The following is a 21416-nucleotide window of genomic DNA, read 5'->3' as shown; positions in this document are numbered from 1 at the left end:
ATCAAAAATGATTAAGGAATAAGAATAGGCTTCGCAGTTGCAAAGATAATTTATGTGTAATTAATTATCAGAGCACGTTTGTTTGTATGTTTTGCCACAAGTACGTGTGGTCAATGCAGAGACGCGATGCCTTGCAACAAAGGTGTGTGTCTGTTTGGAATTTTTTAACATCTTAGCACACCTCCCTGTGTTATTGCCAGAAAGGGTTTAAACCCGATCTTTCTTTCTTTTTTACACTGGCAAAACAAAAATAGAGATTATTTCACTATCAACGATACTCACCTGATGTGGCGGACACCACGTGACATGGAAGATGATTAGTACCTAACGGGCCTGAAAGGGGATTGGTTCGAGCGGTGGTTCTGAACCTGGGGTGCACGCACCCCCTGGAGGTGCGAGATGTGGGCAGATTTTTTCAGAAGGTAAATCATCGAGAAGGTAAATCATCGAAACACAAATTAAGCACTGGCAACGTTAAGTACAACTTTGTTTCATAAAACCCCCGATGCAGTTAACATTATACATCTGTAACGAATGAAAACCAAAGGGGTGCAAAGGCTGCAGTAAAGGTTAAGAACCACTGGGTTAGAGGCAGGGAAATTGAAGGTGGTTGGAGGTAAAACACGTAGGAGGCTTTCGCGACCAATATCATCCATAATAGAGGTTGTTGGGTTAGATTGCGTAAATATATACATGTGTCGTTAAAACCCGCCACCACCCCACACAGCCAACTAGTAAGGGTTGTCACGTAAACAGAACGTGGCCAATTCGTCACTAGTACAGCACACCGGTGTGTTGGCAGAGCCAAGCCACAACATTTACAATCTGAGTACGACGTTTCGTCAGTAATTACAACTAGCTTCATCAGGCGACAGCCAGATTTGTGGAGAAGTCTATAAGGAACGAAACAGTAAGACTTTAATGTGAGAGTCAATTTAATGTTAGAGTGAGTTTAATGTGAGAGTGAGTTTAATGTGAAAGTGAGTTTAATGTGAGAGTGAGTTTAACGTGAGCTGTCATGATGTATTTTGAGGGGTGGGGGCATGGGTTATCTTTTCCCCTCACATGAGAAATTGCGGGTGCATATAATGAATGAATGTTAAATCTTAATTATAAACAACTAAAAATAAAGTAATAAATGTGAGGCCATAAATAGGACTGGCTAACGTAACGTCACTTAACTCGTGAACAGATTCGTGTGTGGAATTAGACGCAAACACCGTGTCCACGGCTGCGTGTGAACAGCTAATGTCAGCATATCCGATCGTCACGTACTCCATTTGTTCATGAGGTTGTATCTGTTATTTGTTTTATACAATTATAGATCTTCGCATCTCCAACTTTTCCGCACACACACAGTATATAACCGCTATTTGCGATCATCACCACGTGCCACATGCAGAGAAATCCACGTTTTGTGTCAGCTGCCGCATTTCGTCATTTGTTGTTTCCACTTTCCTCTCTGTCTGCTCGTGTCAATGCCCTCAAGTCGTAGCCACGTCTTTCTGGCACCGATCTCTTGTGATGTCGTCGTCAAGCCACTCTCTGTTAGAAGTATTCCTCTCTTTGCGGTGCCTTCCATTTTTCCGAACAATAACAACGACAGCAACACACTTTTTAATTTTAGCTGTTGTTGTCCATCCTACCACACGTGTCCAAATAGTACCACTTACCTACTCATCACTGCCTGCATCATCAGCATCATCGTCATCAGGTTGTCTTCCTGCTATGTGCAATCTTTTTATTACTTCTTGTTTGCGATAGATGGTTCAGAGGTGCTACCTTTCCACACACAGTAAATGTTATTTTGTCAATAGGTGTTCGCATATCCGACCTTTCCACAAACGGTGTGTAGTTTATTTTCTCTAGGTTTGTGCATATCCGCCTAGACATCAATCCGCAGTCCATTGTAAAGCCAATTGAGCTGGACTCGTTTCGCGTCTTCATTGTGAAGCCCCAGGAGTAACGGCGTTGCCAACACCGAATGAATGAAACTCTCTGTCTCTCTCCCACATCCTCGCTTTCCATCTGCTTCAACGTCACACTCCACTGATGGTGAATTCACTCTGTTCACCGGTGGAATCTGCCCTCTGAGCGAATGCAATCACCCTCCCGGAGCTGTACATTTGTTTTTAACGGAGTTCCAGATTGATAAAACATTCGTTTGGCTATAATTGAAGGTGAAATTTCAGCTTTCCAAGCCCCTAATTGAATGTCATTAAAGATCGCATCAGCCAGCCACGATCATCGACGCCAGTGATCCTTAACCTGGGGGTGAACGCTGCACCCCCTGGGCGTGCGAGATGCTCTTTCTGGGGGTGCGAGACACGGGCAGATTATTTTTGAAGGTAAATCGTCAAACACACAAATTAACCACGGGCACGTAAGTACAACTTACTTTGTTTCACAAAAACCGGATGAAATGTTCGTAACATTCTACGTTTTTTTACGATTGGGGTGCAAGGCTGCAGTAAAGGTTAAGAACCACTGGTCCACACGGACGCATCACATTAACCACTCACTGGTCACGTTAGGCTCTGAGTGAGTCCACATCACCAAACAATGTTCTCTCGAAGTGAAATATACGTTCAAAACGAATGTTCGTTGTGCCCCAAGCGAATTTTAAAGTGGTTACGGGCACACCTACTCGTCTCGTGTTCTATTCCACTGGAGTAAAGTGATGGAAATTCCACATTCCTATGGCAGTACGGACGCGGAGGGAACGTGGGATTTCCGTTGGACGGTCGGACTGGATAATAAAAAGCAAAGTAGCGGAGAGTTAGAAGGTTGTTGAAGTTTAATACGTAGGCTTTCGCGACCAATATTATCCATATTATCCATAATAGTTCATCACACCGGTCTGCTGGAGAGTAATTGTAAATGTTGTGGGTTTGCTCTCCAACACACCGGTGTGGTCAGCTCGTAACGAATTGGCATGTTTTGTTTACGTGACAGATCTTACTAATTAGCTGTGTCGGGTGGCGGTGGGTTTAACGACACATTCATATTTACGCGATCTAACCCAAACAACCCTCACTTATCCTGTTTAAATCATTGGGTCCTACCGCCTGCTGTGATGCGGGTGTTCAGAAACAGCTGGGCAGTAACAACACAACAACAACATCATCATCGTCAACAACAACAACGTGGATCAGGATCTGCAAAGTGCACACGTAAACATGAAGAGACGCACGCTCAGGATTACCTCCTTGAGAGAGAGAGAGGAGGACGTGGATTAGAGAACGTGAACAGAGGTTGAGACGTCGTAATATCCGTCGTTAACCAGCAGTGAATAGGCCATGGTGATCATGGTAAAAGCATGGGGAGACACACGCTCGGGATATCCTCCTTGAGAGAGTAGCATGTTCATCAGAGAACGCACACGCGGGGGTGAAGGGGGGTTGACCGCCCCTGCTTGGTCACCGCGGATGGATGAGGGGGGTGGGGGGGGGCTCATGCAAGAAGGACTGGTTTAGATATCAATAGCCACTGATGTTAGCCGTGTCCGTGAATCGAACTCGGGGTCACCGGGTTCGTCACACTGCATGCTAACCGCAGCTCCACCCTTATACTCTCGCTATATACACACACATACAAACATCCCCCATGTAGCCTTCATATACTGAGAATAGGTTTTCCCATTTTCTCTGGCAACAAAACAGGTGTTAAGATGTTAAAACACCGAACTGAAACCTTTTACAAGTGTAGAGGTGTTACGGGAGGGCGAACAAACACACCAGGGGTGGTTATGCCCGCACGCGGAAGGATGCTTACATCCACGTCCGCACCGTTTAGCCTGGGGGGCTAAAACGGCGCTGTGATCCCCCACGGCCCCACCCCTCGGTGGGGGAGTTGCTATATAAGGCGGTGAGCCGGTGGGCTCGGGGGTCAGTGTTTAGCTTAAACCAGCGAAGAAGGAAGACCGGCTAGATAGGCCCTGGGACTCCCCTGGATCGCTGTCCTTCTAAGGACCGACCAGGGCAAGCCAGTGGCGTGGCCCCAAGAGCCCAGAGCCGATGTTCTTGTAAGAGCCGGTCTGGGGACTCAGGATGCCGTAATCCCAGCTTGGCCAGAGCTGGGTCAGCTAGCCTCCCCTAGCTCTGTAGTGGAGGACCTGGGAGTAGGCTAGCCGGGATAGAGGTTGTGGGATCTCCCTGTTAGACGGGTGAAGGGGCCGATACCCCTTCGAGTGTTGTATACCTTGGGCTGTATATAGTGTAACGTTTAATAAATAAGTGTGCCTCCGACTACGTCGTCCAAGTCTCGTTGAACCTACTACACAAGGAATCATGTCTGCATTAACCACAATACTTGTGGTCAGAATGCAAACAAAAAACATACTCAGATAATATATGCATTGTCTTTGCATCTTAACACCTGTTTTGTTGCCAGAAAAAAGGGGAAAACCTATTCTCATATTTTGGTACTGGCAAAGGAGGTCCCATGATGCCTTCATTATTTTGTTGGGGCAAGTGTTGGGTGACAAATGTAGTGATTCCAACTGAGTCACGGACGTTGTTCCTGTTTAGAGGCAACACATTTATTTGTAACATGTAACACAAAGGGGTAATTGCCCGGTCACCAGATACAGCCAAGGGTGGTGACCACCCAGCTAATTACACTATACAGAGGAGTCACTGCTACGAAAGGTCGGGTCCCTACTCGGGTCCGCGACCACGTGTTTGCCTTGTAAGACGTAGAGCTTCCAGCATGAGACGTGGAGCTCCAGCTGGTGGACGTGGAGCTCCAGCTGGTGACGTGGAGCTCCAGTTGGTGACGTGGAGCTCCAGCTTGAGATGTGGAGCTTCAGCTGGTGGACGTGGAGCTCCAGCTGGTGGACTTGGAGCTACAGCTGGTGGACGTGGAGCTCCAGCTTGAGACGTGGAGCTTCAGCTGGTGGACGTGGAGCTCCAGCTGGTGACGTGGAGCTCCAGCTGGTGGACGTGGAGCTCCAGCTGGTGACATGGAGCTCCACGTCACCAGCTGGAGCACCAGCTTGTGGAGGTGGAGCTCCAGATTGAGACGTGGAGCTCCCACTGGTGGACGTGGAGCTCCAGCTGTTGGAGGTGGAGCTCCAGCTGGTGGATGTGGAGCTTCAGCTTGAGACGTGGAGCTCCAGCTGGTGGACGTGGAGCTGGTGGACGTGGAGGTTTAGCTGGTGGACGTGGAGCTCCAGCTGGTGACGTGGAGCTACAGCTGGGGGACGTGGAGCTCCAGCTGGTGGACGTGGAGCTCCAGCTGGTGGACGTGGAGCTCCAGCTGGTGGACATGGAGCTCCAGCTGGTGGACGTGGAGCTCCAGCTGGTGGACGTGGAGCTTCAGCTTGAGACGTGGAGCTCCAACTGGTGGACGTGGAGCTTCAGCTGGTAGACATGGAGCTCCAGCTGGTGGACGTGGAGCTTCAGTTGGTGATGTTGAGCTTCCAACTTGTGGACGTGGAGCTCCAGCTGGTGGAGGTGGAGCTTCAGCTTGATATGTAGAGCTACAGCTGGTGAAGGTGGAGCTCCAGCTGGTGACATGGAGCTCCAGCTGGTGGACGTGGAGCTTCAGCTTGAGACGTGGAGCTCCAGCTGGTGGACGTGGAGCTCCAGCTTGTCGAATGCAGCGACCCCGGTCCCCCTTATATCCCCCCACGGGTCGGGGCTGCTCTGCCCCTGGCCCCGCCCCTGGCCCCGCCCCTGGCCCCGCCCCTAGCCCTGCCTCTGGCCCCGCCCGCCTTCTGGAGCCTTCCAGCTCCCCCTCGATCCCTCTCGAGAGCTCTCCCCGGACACGTGATCACCCCCTAGTCCCCCCACATGGGGGTCTCTCTGTGGACACTCTAGATCACGTGTCTGCAGGGTCAACCAGAGTGCCATGGTACGGGGCAGCCCTGCCCTTAGGCTGTCACTCTCCCGCTCCCCCTCGTGGGAGACCGCACTGCATGCCATGCGTGGTGCCCGCTCTATCCCAGCTCTCACTAAGCCCCGCTAGGGCTGGTACTACACCCACCATGGGGTGTACGCGATGACAGTGCATCGCACGCCACGGCCGTTCCGGGCCGGCACCATATGTAGTAGGTTCCGTCTAACAGGGAGATCACACAATCTCTGTCACGGCTAGCCTACTCCTAGGTCCTCCACTTCAGGGCTAGGGGAGGCTAGCTGACCCAGCTCTGGTTAAGCTGGGATTACGGCACCCTGAGTCCCCAGACCGGCTCTTACAAGAACATTGGCTCTGGGCTCTCGGGGCCACGCCACTGGCTTGCCCTGGTCGGTCCTGAGAAGGACAGCGATCCAGGGGAGTCCCAGGGCCTATCTAGCCGGTCTTCTTGCTTCGCTGGTTTAAGCTGAACACTGAACCCCGAGCCCTCCAGCTCACCGCCTGATATAGCAACTCCCCCACTGAGGGGTGGGGCCGTGGGGGATCCCAGCGCCGTGTTAGCCCCCCAGGCTAAACGGTGCGGACGTGGATGTAAGCATCTCTTCGCGTACGGGCATAACCACGCCCAGTGTGTTTGTTTGCCCTCCCGTAACACCTCTACACATACAGTGACATCCCCAATTTCACTACATAATCACCACGCCCGGCTGCTTTTGTATCGCTATATATTTTTTTTTAACTCGACCAAGAATCCTGTGAATGAATTGAGACTTAAAACACACACTTCATGAATGTTCAAAAATGACACAGCTGTAATCTTAAATTGTATTGGAAAATTTCATTTCAAAGGAGAATTCATGCATCACGAATTAAGATAATGGAAGTCAGTTTGAACATTTGTTCAAATAAATATAATAACCCACGTGTCTTGACTTTCACCATCCCCCGTGTATAATAGGTGACGTTTTGGGCAATTGTTCTTCTTCAGAGCTGGTAAAGAGAAAGAGAGACCTGGGGTTGGAGACCAATTTGATAAGAACAGAGAGAGAGACTATTGTGTGGTCAAACGTCCATGGACGTGGTCGGAGTACCCAAACTTTGCCCCACCGTACCGCGACCTGCCGCTCGACTGAGTGCCTGCGGTGTCCCCAGTTCTACTGCTGGATCTACAGAGGTGGCAGGGGGGGTGGTGGCGGTGAAGGAGGAGGGTGGAGGGAGGGGGGTTACAGAAGACTCTTGCTCCATCGCTTTGACTGCGCCGGCTCCCTTGGCTATGGAATGGAAATGGCGGCCTTGTGAGAATACGAGTCGAGCAAAGTTGCGACGAACCGCACGGAGACTGCGGCAGTCCAACACGAGAGTGAGCGCCAACGTGCAGCGGTAGACTGTGCTGTGCACGTGAGTGGTAGTGCAGCGGTAGTGCAGCGGTAGACTGAACTGTGCACGTGAGTGGTGAGTGGTAGTGCAGCAGTAGACTGAGCTTTGCACGTGAGTGGTAGTGCAGCGGTAGACTGAGCTGTGCACGTGAGTGGTGAGTGGTAGTGCAGCGGTAGACTGTGCTGTGCACGTGAGTGGTAGTGCAGCGGTAGACTGAGCTGTGCATGTGAGTGGTGAGTGGTAGTGCAGCGGTGGACTGTGCTGTGCACGTGAGCGGTGAGCGGTAGTGCAGCGGTTTGTGCGCTGCGCTACAAAACTCCCGCTCACGGCCACCGACACGCATGATGATTTGTCTGAAACGGTCTTGCATCCTCTGCTAGGTCGACTCAGCCTCAAATGAGTACCTGGTGCGGTGTGTAAAGCATCGCCACGCGGGGGACAAAGGCGGCCGGGTATAGGTGCTGGCCACCCACCCCCTCGTGTTCCGTGCCGGTCTTCATAGATGCTACTCGCGAACAGCACTTTGCTCCAACATATATTAAGGATGTTACGGGGGATCTTTGTCTGTGCTATACGTGCGAATATCGTATACTCGGGGGAAATAGCTGCTGAGATTTTTTTCCTTTCGCACATTAGCCATCTCCATTGGTCTTTAATGATCGTTGTAATAATGAACACGAAGCCCTCTCTCTCTCTGCGGAGGAACAATCCCAGCAGCCGCGCCAGGCAGATTACCTTGTTGGTGAAACATAAAGACCCACTTTGAAATGGCCCAACTGGTCCTTTGTGAATAATAAAACATGATTTTAAAGGGAATGTTATACTTTGAAATGCCACTGTACGGGCATGGAATGTTATACACGTTCACCCACATATTCACGTTGCTTCACAAGTATTATTATTATCACCGTCATCGTCGTCGTCACCATCATCATCATGGTCGTGAATATGGAGCACATCAAACAACGTGAGTTAAACAAATGTGCGATTGATTTGATAGTTGAGTGTTGGGGTGAGAGAGGGAAATAAACACGCGAATGATACATCATCAATTGCTCGCCCGCGATGAGATTGTAAATGCATTTTAAAATGTGGTAGGTCATATATTTTAAAGAGAAAGGTACAGAGCTCAGTGGCCGCCTGCTTCCAACAGCCTGCAGCCTTCGAACGATGTGTCGGCCGTAGCATTTCTTTTGATGCTGTTTGGTGCGGCCCGTGAGAGATGGGTGGACCGGGGACCGGTTCAGACATCACCCCTCACTGGTGTTGGCTGCGACCCAGGACTCGAACTCGGGTCGCCGGTTCACGGCGCCAGTGCGAATAACTTGACCGCCTGAGGCGCGCATTCCCGGGGCTGGCGGGGCAATTTGTGAGGGGGCCGGGGGGCCGACGGAGGGAGCCGATGGAGCCGAGGGGGGGGGGGGGCGACGGAGCCGGGGGGGGGGGTCTGTTTACAGAGCCGGGGAGGGGGCCGACGGAGCCGGGGGGGGAGCCGATGGAACCGGGGGGGGGCATCGGAGCCGGGGGGGGGGTGACGGAGCCGGGGGAGGGGCCGTGACGGAAAAAAAAGATGGCCGCCTGAGGCGCGCGCTCCCAGCGGCTGGCGGGGCCGCTTGTGGTGGGCAAGAGGCGCGTGCAGAAGGAGCCAACACTGAACTCACTCACACATCATACACTGACTTTCTCACACATCATACACTCACTCACACATCATACACTCACTCACACTACCACTGACTCACTCACACATCATACACTGGGAGTGTCATGATGCCAGCTATGGCTGCAAGTTTGGTCGTACGTGCTATGTATATCGTTTTTTGTTAAATTTTGAATCACAGTTCCTGTGATTACTGTTGTTACATTGTTTTTATAGCTTTATTTTGGTGATTCGAAAACATATGGTTAATCTAAATTGTCTTATGGTTGTTATTGTTGACTTACACCACATTGGCATTTTTGCACATATCGTTTTAATACGTTTTTTTTATATATTTGCTGGTTTATTCCAGGATGTTTTTGTTACGTGTTGTCGCTTTGGGATATTCTGTGTTCATATTTTGTTTGTTGCGGTTGCACCCGACTTAAGAGCCACATGGCTCACAGGGCTATACCTAATAAATGAACTTGAACTTGAATATTTGTGTTGACACCTCTGGTTAACCTTACTATATAGCCACTGTTTTGGTAATGACTACCGTATTTGCCGGATTATAAGACGCACCGGAGAGTAATACGCACCCCCATTGGCCCCAACGCATTTGTCAATAACAATGTGGCCTTGAATGGAAAACGAAATATTAAATAGGGAAATATATATACTTAGCATATAAAATACTTACATCTTACCTATAAAAGTAATTTTTTGTCTTGTGTGTGTCCCTCAGTTTGTCCGTCTGTCTGTGGACGCAACTTGCGAAGGATTTGGCTCGCAAACCGTGGGGTTTATGTTTAAAAAAAGTAGCCAGGTACCACGCCATAAGCCCCGTGGTGATCCAGCGCTATTCCGTTTTCCCATCCGTCAACTTTAAAGTAGTTAAATAAGCAATTTAGCGCTATTTACTATTCTATTATTTCCTCACGCCGCTCCGCGAGCGACACAGCATGCATTTGCGCATGCGCGATAATGCCCCTAGCAACCCACACACGATTGGGAAAAATTCTCAATCGCGTTCAAAATGCCATCAAAATACACTAAACGCCGAGGTAAATTCTTCACAGTGTGATGTCCTCCCCACCCCACCCCAATGTGTGCAGTTACAACTATCCATATGTGTGTGTGTGTAGGTCGATGTGTGCGTGAGTCTATGTATGTGTGTGTGAGTCGATGTATGTGTAAGTTGATGTGTGTGCGTGAGTGCCTGTGTGTGTGTAAGTCTATATGTGTGTGTCTTAGTCGATATGTGTGTGTGTGTAGTCCATATGTATGTGCATGTCTATGTGTGTGTGAGTCTATGTATGTGTGTGAGTCGATGTGTGTGTGTATAAGTCGATGTCTGTGTGTAAGTCGATGTGTGTGTGTGTTAATCCATATGTGTGTGTGTAGGTCGACGTGTGTCTGACTCTATGTATGTGTGTGTGTGCGTGAGTCGATGTGTGTGTGTGTAATTCCCTGTGTGTGTGTAAGTCGATGTCTGTGTGTGTGAGTCCATATGTTTGCGTGTGTAAGTCGCTGTGTTTGTGTGTAATTCCATGTGTATATGTGTGTGAGTCGATGTGTGTGTATAAGTCCATGTATGTGTGTGTACGTCCATGTGTGTGTGTGTTAATCCATATGTGTGTGTGTAGGTCGACGTGTGTCTGACTCTATGTATGTGTGTGTGTGAGTCGATGTGTGTGTGTGTAATTCCCTGTGTGTGTGTAAGTCGATGTCTGTGTGTGTAAGTGGATGTGGGTGTGTAAGTCGATGTGTGTGTGTGTTTAAGTCGATGTGTGTGTGTACATCCATGTGTGTGTGTGTGTATATAAGTCAAGGCCGTAATTATAATATATATTGGGGGGGACACATCTCCCCCAATATTCAAATATGCTCAAAATGTCCCCCCTAATATTTTGTTATAATTTTTTTTATTGATATGCTATGTAAATAAATAGAACAATTTGCTATACCTTGGCCACAATATCTGGACTTGTCTTCATATTAATCAATGCATAGATTTCTGTTTATATGATTGTGGTTATGGTTGTACTTTATTAATCCATAATCTCTGCCATTACATACAAAGAAACAAGAAATGGTAAAAAAAAGTAAAAACAGAGCAATGTAATACAATACACTATTCGACATTATTTAAAAATAAAAAAAGTCCATCCCATGTGTTAGTGAATTTTTTAATATTTTAGGCAGGAAATTATATTTCAAATTTAGGTTTTTTTCTGGGTTGGGACCCCCAGACACCCTGGAAGATTTGGTCCCCCCCAATGATGACTCCATGGCTACGGCCTTGATATAAGTCGATGTTCTGTGTGTAAGTCGATGTGTGTGTGTGAGTGGTAGTGTAGCGGTTAGCGCGCTGCGCTATGAACCCAACGACCCGGGTTCGATTCCCGTTCACGGCCAATACCAGTGACGATTATCTGAACCGGTTCTGGGCCTCCCCTAGGTCGACTCAGCATTAAATGAGTACCTTGTAGTGTGTGTAAACATAGCCATTCGGGAGACCAAGGCGGTCGGGCGTGGTGCTGGCCACCCACCCCTCTCGTGTACCGTTGCGGCCTTCATAGGTGCTCGCTAAGAGCACTTGCCCCTACAGTCTGTTAAGGCTATACGGGGGATCTTTGTCTTTGGTGTGTGTGTAAGTCGATATCTGTGTGTGTAAGTCGATGTGTGTGTGGAAGTCGCTGTGTGTGTGTAAGTCGATCTGTGTGTGTGTAAGTGGATGTGTGTGTAAGTCGATGTGTGTGTAAGTCGATGTGTTTGTGTGTGTGGGTCGATGTCTGTGTTTGTGTAACTCGAGGTCTGTGTGTGTGTGAAAGTCAATGTGCGTCTCTTTTTCGCCCGGGCAATGCCAGTTACTTCCCGCTAGTATATAATAAATATAAAAAAATTGTTACGGGCAATGGGTCTTCATCAAAGCACACAATTATCTAGATGACATATAGATCATTAGCAGCAATGTCGATTATCTGGTAATTGTCTTAGGTTCTGTAGTGCCGATCCCATTGACATCAGCGTGGCTTGGAGGAAGGGTTCCTTTGGAGGCCCCGTGTGGATGACTGGCGCCAGGGTCTATCTCTCTTCTTTGTTACGGGTGGTGTCCGACGTTTAACAACGTGGGCTTGCGAAGGGCCATCACTGCAAATGAGGATGGAATGTGACCAGAAAACAACGAACGGGCGCTTCCTGACTCCACCCCAAGGCGTTGGGCAGTGGTAGAAGAGGGTGGAGGAGTTCCCGCGCCTACGAGCACGCCACTGGCGTAACGAGCGTGGGGCGCCTTCCCCACTGGTTGCCAAAACTACGAGTTGAGTCCCCCCTTGAAAACCACAATGAGATATGGTGGTTGATATAAATAACTAGGGTGGTGAAATGGTAACTACCTCACCTGGTATACAGGAGCTCGTTAGTTCTCCCCGTAGTCGCGTGGATTTTTCTCTGGGTCCTCCGGGTTTTCACTCCACATTTAGAATCAACATCACGCGTTTCGAGTATATGGCTGCTATACATTTCCACGTGATGAGCCAATTTCGTTGAGCTATGAATTGGTGGCCAGGTCGCGTCTGAAAATATATATATATAGCTCAGTGGGCCTTACCTGGTGATATAAGTTTACAAATTTATATTGATTTCAACAACAGTATAAAAAGAACAACACTTATTTAGAACGCAATTTAAGTTTGTATTTTAATTAACATTATTCCATAGTTACGTTCCCGTTTTATTTCAAAATAATTGAATTCAATTATTGCCCCCCCCCCTGACCTGACCGATTGCCGCACCCTCTGAAGCTGACAGTGGAGTCATTACACCCAGCTGGCGAACACCGTAACGGTACCCACCCACCCACGCATCTCTCACACACAACATACACCCATCACACAAACGTGCGCGCGCACGCAATCACATCTCTGTCTGGCACACAAAACAAGATAATGATCCCCCATAATAATCTAGCCTTTAATAAACTCTGACGTGGTAAGTGCTGATTGCAAGGACCTATATATATACCAAGACAAAGATCCCCCTGTAATAACCTAAACCAGTGGATCTTAACCTGGAGTGCACGCACCCCCTGGGAGTACGAAATGCCCTTTCTGGGGGTGCGAGACATGGCCAGATTATTTTAGAAGCTAAATCATCGAAAACAAAATTAAGCATGGGGCACGTAAATGCAAATTGCTTCGTTTCATATAACCCATGTATTTATTAAGATTGTATTTTTTTACGATTGAGAACCAAAGGCGTGCACGCTTCAGTAAAGGTTCAGAACCGCTGGCCTAAATAGACTGTAGGTGCAAGTTATGTTAGCGAGGAGCACGATGATGGACAGCATGGCACACGAGAGTGTGGGTGGCCAACACCACGCCCGGCCGCCTTTGTATTGCCAATGCTGTTGTTTTACACGCCACATTGGGTATTAATTTAAGGCCAGAGTTATCTCGGCAAGGCCCAAGAATCGAACTCGGGTCGCCGCAGGGCTGGATTATGGACCAGGCCAGTGGAGCCAATGCACCAGAGCCTTGGACTGCCAGGGGGCCTCCAAGCCTCAGGCCGCGCACGGTGCGTGGCCCAAGACTTCCTAAGGAAGTTGAACGCCAGGGCCCTCAGTGTGCGCAGCGCAAGCTGACCACTAGGCCCCTGAGTGTTTATAGCGTGAACTAACCACTAGGGCCCACCAGACCCCTCAGCGCTTACAATGTGAGGGCCCCCCAGACTCCTTGGTGTTTAAAACGTGAGCTAACCACTAGGGCCCCGGGCCGCGCAGCGCTTACAATGTGAGGCCCCTCGGTGCTAAAAGCATGAGGTGACCACTAGTGCCCTCGGGCCCCTGGGTGCTTCCAGTGTGAGTTGACCACTAGGGCCCCCAGGCCCCTCGGTGCATACACCGAGCGTAACATCTGGGCCCCTTGGCACACACAGTGCATGCTGAAAACGAGAGCTTCTCGGAGAGTACATTGCTTCTGTACAACTGAGCCACTGGTTGGCACGCTACAATATGCTGTGACATGATACAATATTCACCAACAAGTCAGTTCATTCTGCATAACAGGACAATTTGAAGGGCGTCAAATTATGGCAAGGCGTTCCTTGTTTGACTTACCGTCACTAGCTATCCCTTTATTTTAGCTAGCTGCCCATTTTCCCTAGCTAGCTGCCCATATTAATCAGCTTGCTAACAGAAATGAGTTATTCATAATAAAGGTTAGTTAGCTAGCTGCCATTTTTACCAGCTAGCTGCCCTTACAACTAAATTAGCTGCACTAAAAAGCCCGCTCGTGAGGCCGAGGGCTCTTCGTTTGTTGAGAGCTTAGTTAGCCGTTGACAAATCAATTATTATAAATACACCGCGGTTTTGTGAAACGTAAAAAATATACCAAAAGCTAAATTTTTTCATACACTAACGCCTATATAAGAGATCCAATCCATACTCTTAGGTTTTTTTCGGTAAAGTCACGTAGGTAAAACATTTAAATAAATCATAAAAATAATAGAAATAATAATAGAAATAAAATAATAAATCACGACGTTTGGGAGGCAACACAAGTCTCCGTCATCAGGTGAGACCGTCACAGCCAATGATTACTCAGTTTGGAAAGATGTTATTAACCATGTAAAAAAGATTTAACTACAAATATATTTGTACCATCTTATTTGACAGGTACTATTCTACTTACCGAGTGTTGACATCCCCAGCGTTTAACAGTACTGATTTCTTCTTTGATTTTGATTATCAGCTAACACCGGCCACAACCCCGAGTCGATGTGCACCATTGTTCTCTTTTAGCCCCCCCCCCCCACCGTTCCATTCCCTGGCTACCACATTCAGATAAGCCCCCCCCTCCCCCTTAACTTGTATATAAGAGCTTGTCTCTTGGATTTTTCCTCACTTGATACAGTAAATTTAGCTGTGACGGTCCCACCTGATGACGGAGACTTGTGTTGCCTCCGAAACGTCGTGATTTATTATTTTATTTATATTATTATTTATATTATTTCTTTTTTACCTACGTGACTTTACCGAAAAAACCTAAGAGTATGAATCCTTGCAGTCACGAAAGCTTCAAATCTAGAATCCAAACCATATTTAAAGATTAAGGTAAACCCCATTAGTTTTTCCCATAGACCGTCTGTTTTTAGATCTACGGAAGTAGACAATGCTCACATTGACATGCAAATTGTCGATAGGATGTGGCGTATGTGCATAGTCTCCACCAAGTAATTTCACTGACTTATCATAAACCTTTGTTGGTTGTTCAGCCAATGAAAAAAAGTTATGTTTGGAATTTAAATCAACATAATTATCTCTGTGTCAGACAGGTATATAAGACATTTCTTGGTAGGAAAAGCCACAGACAGATGCCTGTTTTCTTGCTTGGTACGCCACAGTAAATATATTCAGATACTTTTTTCATATTTTTCTAAAACAAGAGCATTTCTTAAGGCTATTTCAACGATCCCTCATAAGGGCTATTTTCTAACAGCCTTTTTAAAGGTTTAGGGTTATTTTATTTTATGTGCTTTTCTATTGTTTTCTTTAATCTACTCAAAGCTGCCTTTAGGTCCAAGTAGACTATAAAATACTACCACTTGATTGTATTTTCCAACAACAATATTTTAAGGGTGTTGTCATTATTAATATATATTTATTCAATTATTATTTAATACGTATTGAGATATTCTATAAATATATTCATAGAAATAGCATACTAGTTCTGAAATATGGACCACAAACGTTGGAATAGTGGTGCTTCCAAAAGGTAAGACAAAAAAAGAACAGGAGGCAAGAGAGGCAGTTTCGCTTCAAAGTGTTCCACTCATTGCCAACTTCTTTCAAACACCCTCTGACAGTAATGATGATGACAGCAGCACTATTGTCAGCTGTGAGGAAGGGACTAGCACTATTTAGTTTCCAGTAATGTTGTCACTCACCCAGAGCCATCCTTTGAAGGCGAACCCTCAACAGCTAATGGTATACAAGAACCATTATTTCCACCTCAGGAGCAGTTGGGCAGTTCACAAGAATCAAATCAGCAACCAAACCATTCCTGGTTCTATGCGGTCACTGGCCCTGTATTATGGCAAAGCACTTCCAGTGAAATTACGTCAGTGCTTATTGTAAGAGGAGCAGCCCCCTTCCAAAACCGCAGTGAAAAATACCCAGCTTCAGTCCGAGATAGAGCGCTTGGTGGAAAGACTCGAAGTTTCAACAATGAACTTCTCAACTGTATATTGCCAAATGGGCAGAAGGTTTCTAGACAGTGGCTACTGTACTCACCCTCAACAGGTTGTGTGTACTGGTTTGCATGCAAACGGTTCTCCAGCAAGCTCGGTGGCTTTAATTAGGGGTTTCGTGACTGGAATCACTCTGAAAGAATAGAGAAACACGCAAAGAATGCAGAACACAGATAATGCATGCTTGCCTTGCACCAGCGGACAAAGGGCAGTGCTATAGATGCAGATCTCATGCAGCAACTTGATGGGGAACGTAAATACTGGAGGGACATTTTTAAAATAGTTGTAGCAGTGACAAAGTTCCTGGGTTTGAAAGAGGACTTGCGTGTAGGTGAGATGATGAACGGTTTGGGTCAACCCATAACGGTCATTTCCTTGGCATCCTATAATTGCTATCACAATTTGACCCATTCTTAGCTGAACATATTAAAAAGTTTGGATGAAAAGAATCAGGCACAGTGTCCTATTTGTCATCGACAATATGTATTGAACTCATTGAGCTAATGGGTCAGAAAACTCGCCAAACAATAGCAGATGAGATTCGGGATGTCAAACATTTTTCAATAATTGTTGACTTCACCCCAGACCTGTCACATGTGGACCAATGGACGTTCATATTCCGGTTTGTTAACAGCAGCGGGAATGTGGTGGAGCGATTCCTGGGCTTTGAGCCAATTGAGAGCCACAGTGGTAAAAGTTTAGCAGACTGTGTGCCTTTGATGGTGGAGGGCCTTGAGTTTGACCTCTCAAACTGTATGGTTAGTCATATGACAATGCAAGCAACATGTCAGAAAAATACAATGGGCTACAGGCCCACCTGAAACAAAACCAAAAACCCTCTGATAGAGTATGTGCCTTGCGCAGCGCATTCACTTAACTTAGTTGGTGTTATCACCTTAGACGGCAGTAGCCCAGAGGCTGACGAGTTTTTTTACATGTTGCAGTCATCTTCTTGGTTCTTTCGGTAAAGTCACGTAGAAGGGAAGTAATAAAATAATAAAAATAAAACATAATAAAATTATTCTCACGACGTTTCGGCCACAACGCAAGCAGCCGCCTCGACGGACCTAGTTTTCACCTGAGGACGGCTGCTTGCGTTGTGGCCGAAACGTCGTGAGAATAATTTTATTATGTTTTATTTTTATTATTTTATTACTTCCCTTCTACGTGACTTTACCGAAAGAACCAAGAAGATGAATCCCTGCAGTCACGAAAGCTTAACATTAAAATATGTTGCAGTCACTGTACACATTTTGCTCTTCATCCACACACAGATGGGGGAAAGTCTTTCGGAAGACAGATGTCAGACTGACAATAAAATCGCTGTCCAATACTCGGTGGTGCACTCGAGCAGTCAACCAAGGCACTGTGGAGAAATTACACCCACATTAGAGAGGTCTTCGGTAGTACGTGCAATGATGATAATGAGAAAATAGATACTCGGATTGAGACCGCTGGACTATGTGCTAAATTGGACACATAAGAGATGGTGTTCATGGCACATTTCTGGGACGTTATACTTGACCGGTTCCACGCTACAAGCGTGCACCTACAGACAAGTGGCATTGACATCTCTGTAGTAGCACAGCTTTTGTCTTCGTTGAGGGATTTTGTGGCGGGACAGCGAGACCAGTGTGAGGCTTTTGAAAGGGCAGCCTTCAATGTGACAGGTGTCTCTCAGTCATATAAGCACGATCTTCAGCGAAGGAGGAAACGCAAAACATTTGCAGATGAATAGCTCAGAGCCAGATGTGACACGTGAGGGGATGGAGAAGTTCAAAATATAAACATTTTATGTGGTCATTGATAAGCTAGTGGCATGCCTTGAACATCGCTTGGACGCTTACAATCGTTTGACCAGTCTCTTTGAAGTTCTATTTATGTCAGATCAGGTGTCTAACAGTGATGTCATAGTGGGAAAGGTAAATGCACTCTCCGCTGCATATCCATCAGACCTGGACAACTCATCCAATTCAAGTCTTTCATGTCTGACTCTAAGGGTGAGAAGTGCCCAACAAAATTGCTTGATACGTTGCAGGCACTTACTCTGCAGTCAGTGTTCCCCAATGTTTTCGTGGCACTTCGGATTTTTCTAACTTTGCCAGTGACAAACTGCCAGGGTGGGCGGACATTTTCCCTTTTAGGCAGAATAAAAAATGAGCTGCGGAGTAGCATGTAAAAAAACACGTCTCAGCTCACTGTCACTTATGTCAATAGAGTCAGACCTTGTCAGACAGCTCGATTTTGACGAGCTAGTGGATGATTTTGCGAGGAGGGAGGCAAGAAAAACACCAATATAGGAAAGAGGAGGGGGCTTCAAAAAGCATGTGCCCAGCGGCCTCACGGGACCATGATCCGGTCCTGGGTCGCCGGCTTTGTAGCGCAGTGGATCATGCGGATGGCTAACTGATAACCGCTACAATACAACACGCACAAAGAAAGATCCACCGTATAGCCTTAACAGACTTTTGGTGAAAGCATTGTGAGCGAGCACCTATGAAGGCCGGAACTGCCCACGATGGGGTGGGTGCCCAGCCCCACGCCCGGCCGCCTTTGTCTCCCCAGTGGTGACGACCTAGGGGAGTCCCAGGACCGGTTCAAATAATCGTCACTGGTGTTGGCTGTGAGCGGTAATCGAACTCGAGTGGGCGGGTTCGTGGCGCAGCGTAGCTAACCGCTACCCTACCACTCCTCCACACACAGAGACACACACACGACCATAACACGGAGGGGACGCAAACATCGCGTCTGTGTGTTCAATTGCCGCTCGGCTCAAAGCAGCGGAACAAATAGTGAACCATTATCCAGGCGTCCTTGGCTGATTACGCTTTATGGGAGCGGAGCCTTGAACCCGGCCGTGTGGCTCTCCGCGTGGTTCACGGGGCGGGGGGGGGGCTCGTGGACTGCCCCTACCCCCCCACCGGATGGTGTCCTGATACCCGGCCACAGCGGCGCATGCCCTCAAAATATTTCCGAACATACACGGAGTTCGCGATAGGCGCGCGGGTTTGATAGCGGGGGGTCAGTGCCATCCCTTCTTCCTATTCCTGTTTTTTACTTATTTTGCAGTTCTGCCGCCCGCCCTGGCGCCAGGCTTCTTCGTAATAACAGTCGTAGCAATCACCACGGTCACCACCGTCACCATCATCGAGTGTCGGTGCACACAGCACGCGTTTATCCGGCTGTTTTTCCCTTGGGTATGGCAGTACAGCAAGTTGATGAATCTCCATTTGTGTTGGAATCTGTGCGGGGACTGAGTGTTGCCCTCCCCTCGGCATGCTCATGTTTTTTTTTCGCGCTTCCTCTGATGAATGAATGAGTGAATGATACGCAGTCATTGTTGATGGAGTTGGCCAAGCATCTCAATATGTATGTAATGTACGTTGCACTTCTATGGCACCGTACGTAGCCAACCGTGCTAACCGTAGGTGCCGGGAGGGGGGGTGAAAGACAACAACATTAAACACGCAAAAACATAGGACTGCAGATCTTGGGCAATTGTTAGCGCCGCTTCTGGCTGCCATGCCGTTGGTCCGTAGTTCTCCCCAGCGCCTCCGATCCACTTCACACGAATGACGCCGCCATGCAGCAATAAATATGACGTCGTCATTATTACCATCAGCCATGCTCAATCCATTGCTATCGCTACCGATCGCGATCCTGCCATGTAGTAAACCACGCAGCAAGCACCGTGCACACGAACGGACTTCATCGCTCCATCTCCCTGTTCGGCGTCCTCTGGTTGACAAGCTCCGTTTGGAATATGGAGCAGATCAAACAAGGCGAGATCGACATTTTACCAGTGTTTTCATAGTTTAGTGTTTGGGTTAGAGACAGAAACAACATACAATATTCATCGCTAGGCCGCGATGTGATTGGAATGCTTTTTGAAATGTTATGGCTTACATGTTTGTATAAAACGGTACAGAGCTCAGAAAGAGCCTATTTGTGTTCACGCCTCTTGTTAACCTTACTATGGAGCCACTGCTGTGGCCTTGTTAACGAATATCGTATTCTCCGGATTCTAAGATGCCCTGGAAAGTAACGCGCATCACGACTTGTACCCGGTGTCAATAAAGTTACACAGATCCGGGCTCTCACACCACGCACACAGCTACGGGATTATCAGACGCAACCCCCAAGTTGTTTTGCTTTAAAATACCGGGAGAACTAGAGAGTCATAATATCCGGAGAATACGGTCATATTTAGAGATGCTGTGTGCTGATGCAAAGAACGGGGGGAGACCTTCATCCAGCAGTGGATTGACAAAATATCTGTTAATGTAAAAATTACATCAAATACACAATTATATTAATATAAAGTGGTTTCCAGGAGTTACCAGCAAGTGCAAACAAATTGTGCTACGCGTGCAGAGCGTCCGTTATATATTTTTTTTATCTTCACTTGTGGTTACTCGCGAGTTAGGATACCTCACAAAATGGACAATTGGTTAAATATTGATGTTCATTATTTATAGATTAATTTCCTCGGAGCCATTGTTGGGTTGGGCAAGGGGGTACCAAAATTCAACAAGGGCGGTACAGTCGTAGTCAAAACAAGGTTGAGAAAACTGCTCTATTCTATAGAGAGGCAGAAGAAGTCCAGCGCCAGGGTGACACCGCCAGCGCCAAAGTGACACGGCCAGCGCTCTGGGGCCAGGGTCAATGCCATAGCAGCCTGAGCAGTCGGGGGTGGGGGGGGGGGGTCAGGCGGCGGGGGATCACTGAACCAGCCCGGCAAAGCAAAGCGCTGCGAACAAAACTGCGACGTTTTGGCAAGCGAGTGTCGGTGACCTCGTGGGTCGACTGACCCTTGGCCTACTGACCACCGACGCTTGAGCAGGGCAACGCTGTATTTATTTAATTTAAGGGAGGCAGCTGTCTCAAGAAAGAGTCCCCACAAAAGGGCACGTGGCTGACACTTCCATGCTGCTGGCCAAACGTCTTGGAAGAGGTGGGAGTTACCCACACTTTACCCCACTACTCGTGACCTGCCCATTGACTATGAATGGTAAAGACGTGGAATAGGGCGGAATAGCAGCAGACAAACGGGAGCGCGCGGTTCAGAAGATATTCAAATCTGGAGCAGGAAGAAGCTACGAGGCGTCTGTTTTCACAGTGGGCGGGGAGAGCGATTCAAAGCGGGGGTGGCCACGCAGAAGTCACGTGATTTTCGGGAGGATTGAGCTCATTCACGTAGAAAGATGAGAGTGGGAGAGGGGGAGGATTCATGAGTGGAGGTAACAACAGAGAAGTCACGGGATTTTCGGGAGGCTTGAGCTGGTTC

At 47.8% G+C, this 21416-nt stretch overlaps 1 long non-coding RNA gene across 1 annotated transcript in view; it reads left to right on the top strand.

Annotated features, from left to right (window-relative positions):
* Positions 1-8797: 8797 nt before the first annotated feature.
* The window catches only part of LOC144947819 (uncharacterized), a 50411-nt gene continuing 37792 nt past the window's right edge, over positions 8798-21416 (top strand). The window contains exons 1-2 of the long non-coding RNA XR_013640095.1: positions 8798-8854; positions 12685-12727. This is a non-coding gene — a long non-coding RNA (uncharacterized LOC144947819). The remainder of the gene's footprint in view (positions 8855-12684; positions 12728-21416) is intronic.

This window comes from Lampetra fluviatilis, chromosome 47, assembly GCF_964198595.1.
Source record: "Lampetra fluviatilis chromosome 47, kcLamFluv1.1, whole genome shotgun sequence".
Lineage (NCBI taxonomy): Eukaryota > Metazoa > Chordata > Hyperoartia > Petromyzontiformes > Petromyzontidae > Lampetra > Lampetra fluviatilis.
Note: the sequence above shows the minus strand (reverse complement) of the source record. Positions and strands in the feature narration are given on the sequence as shown.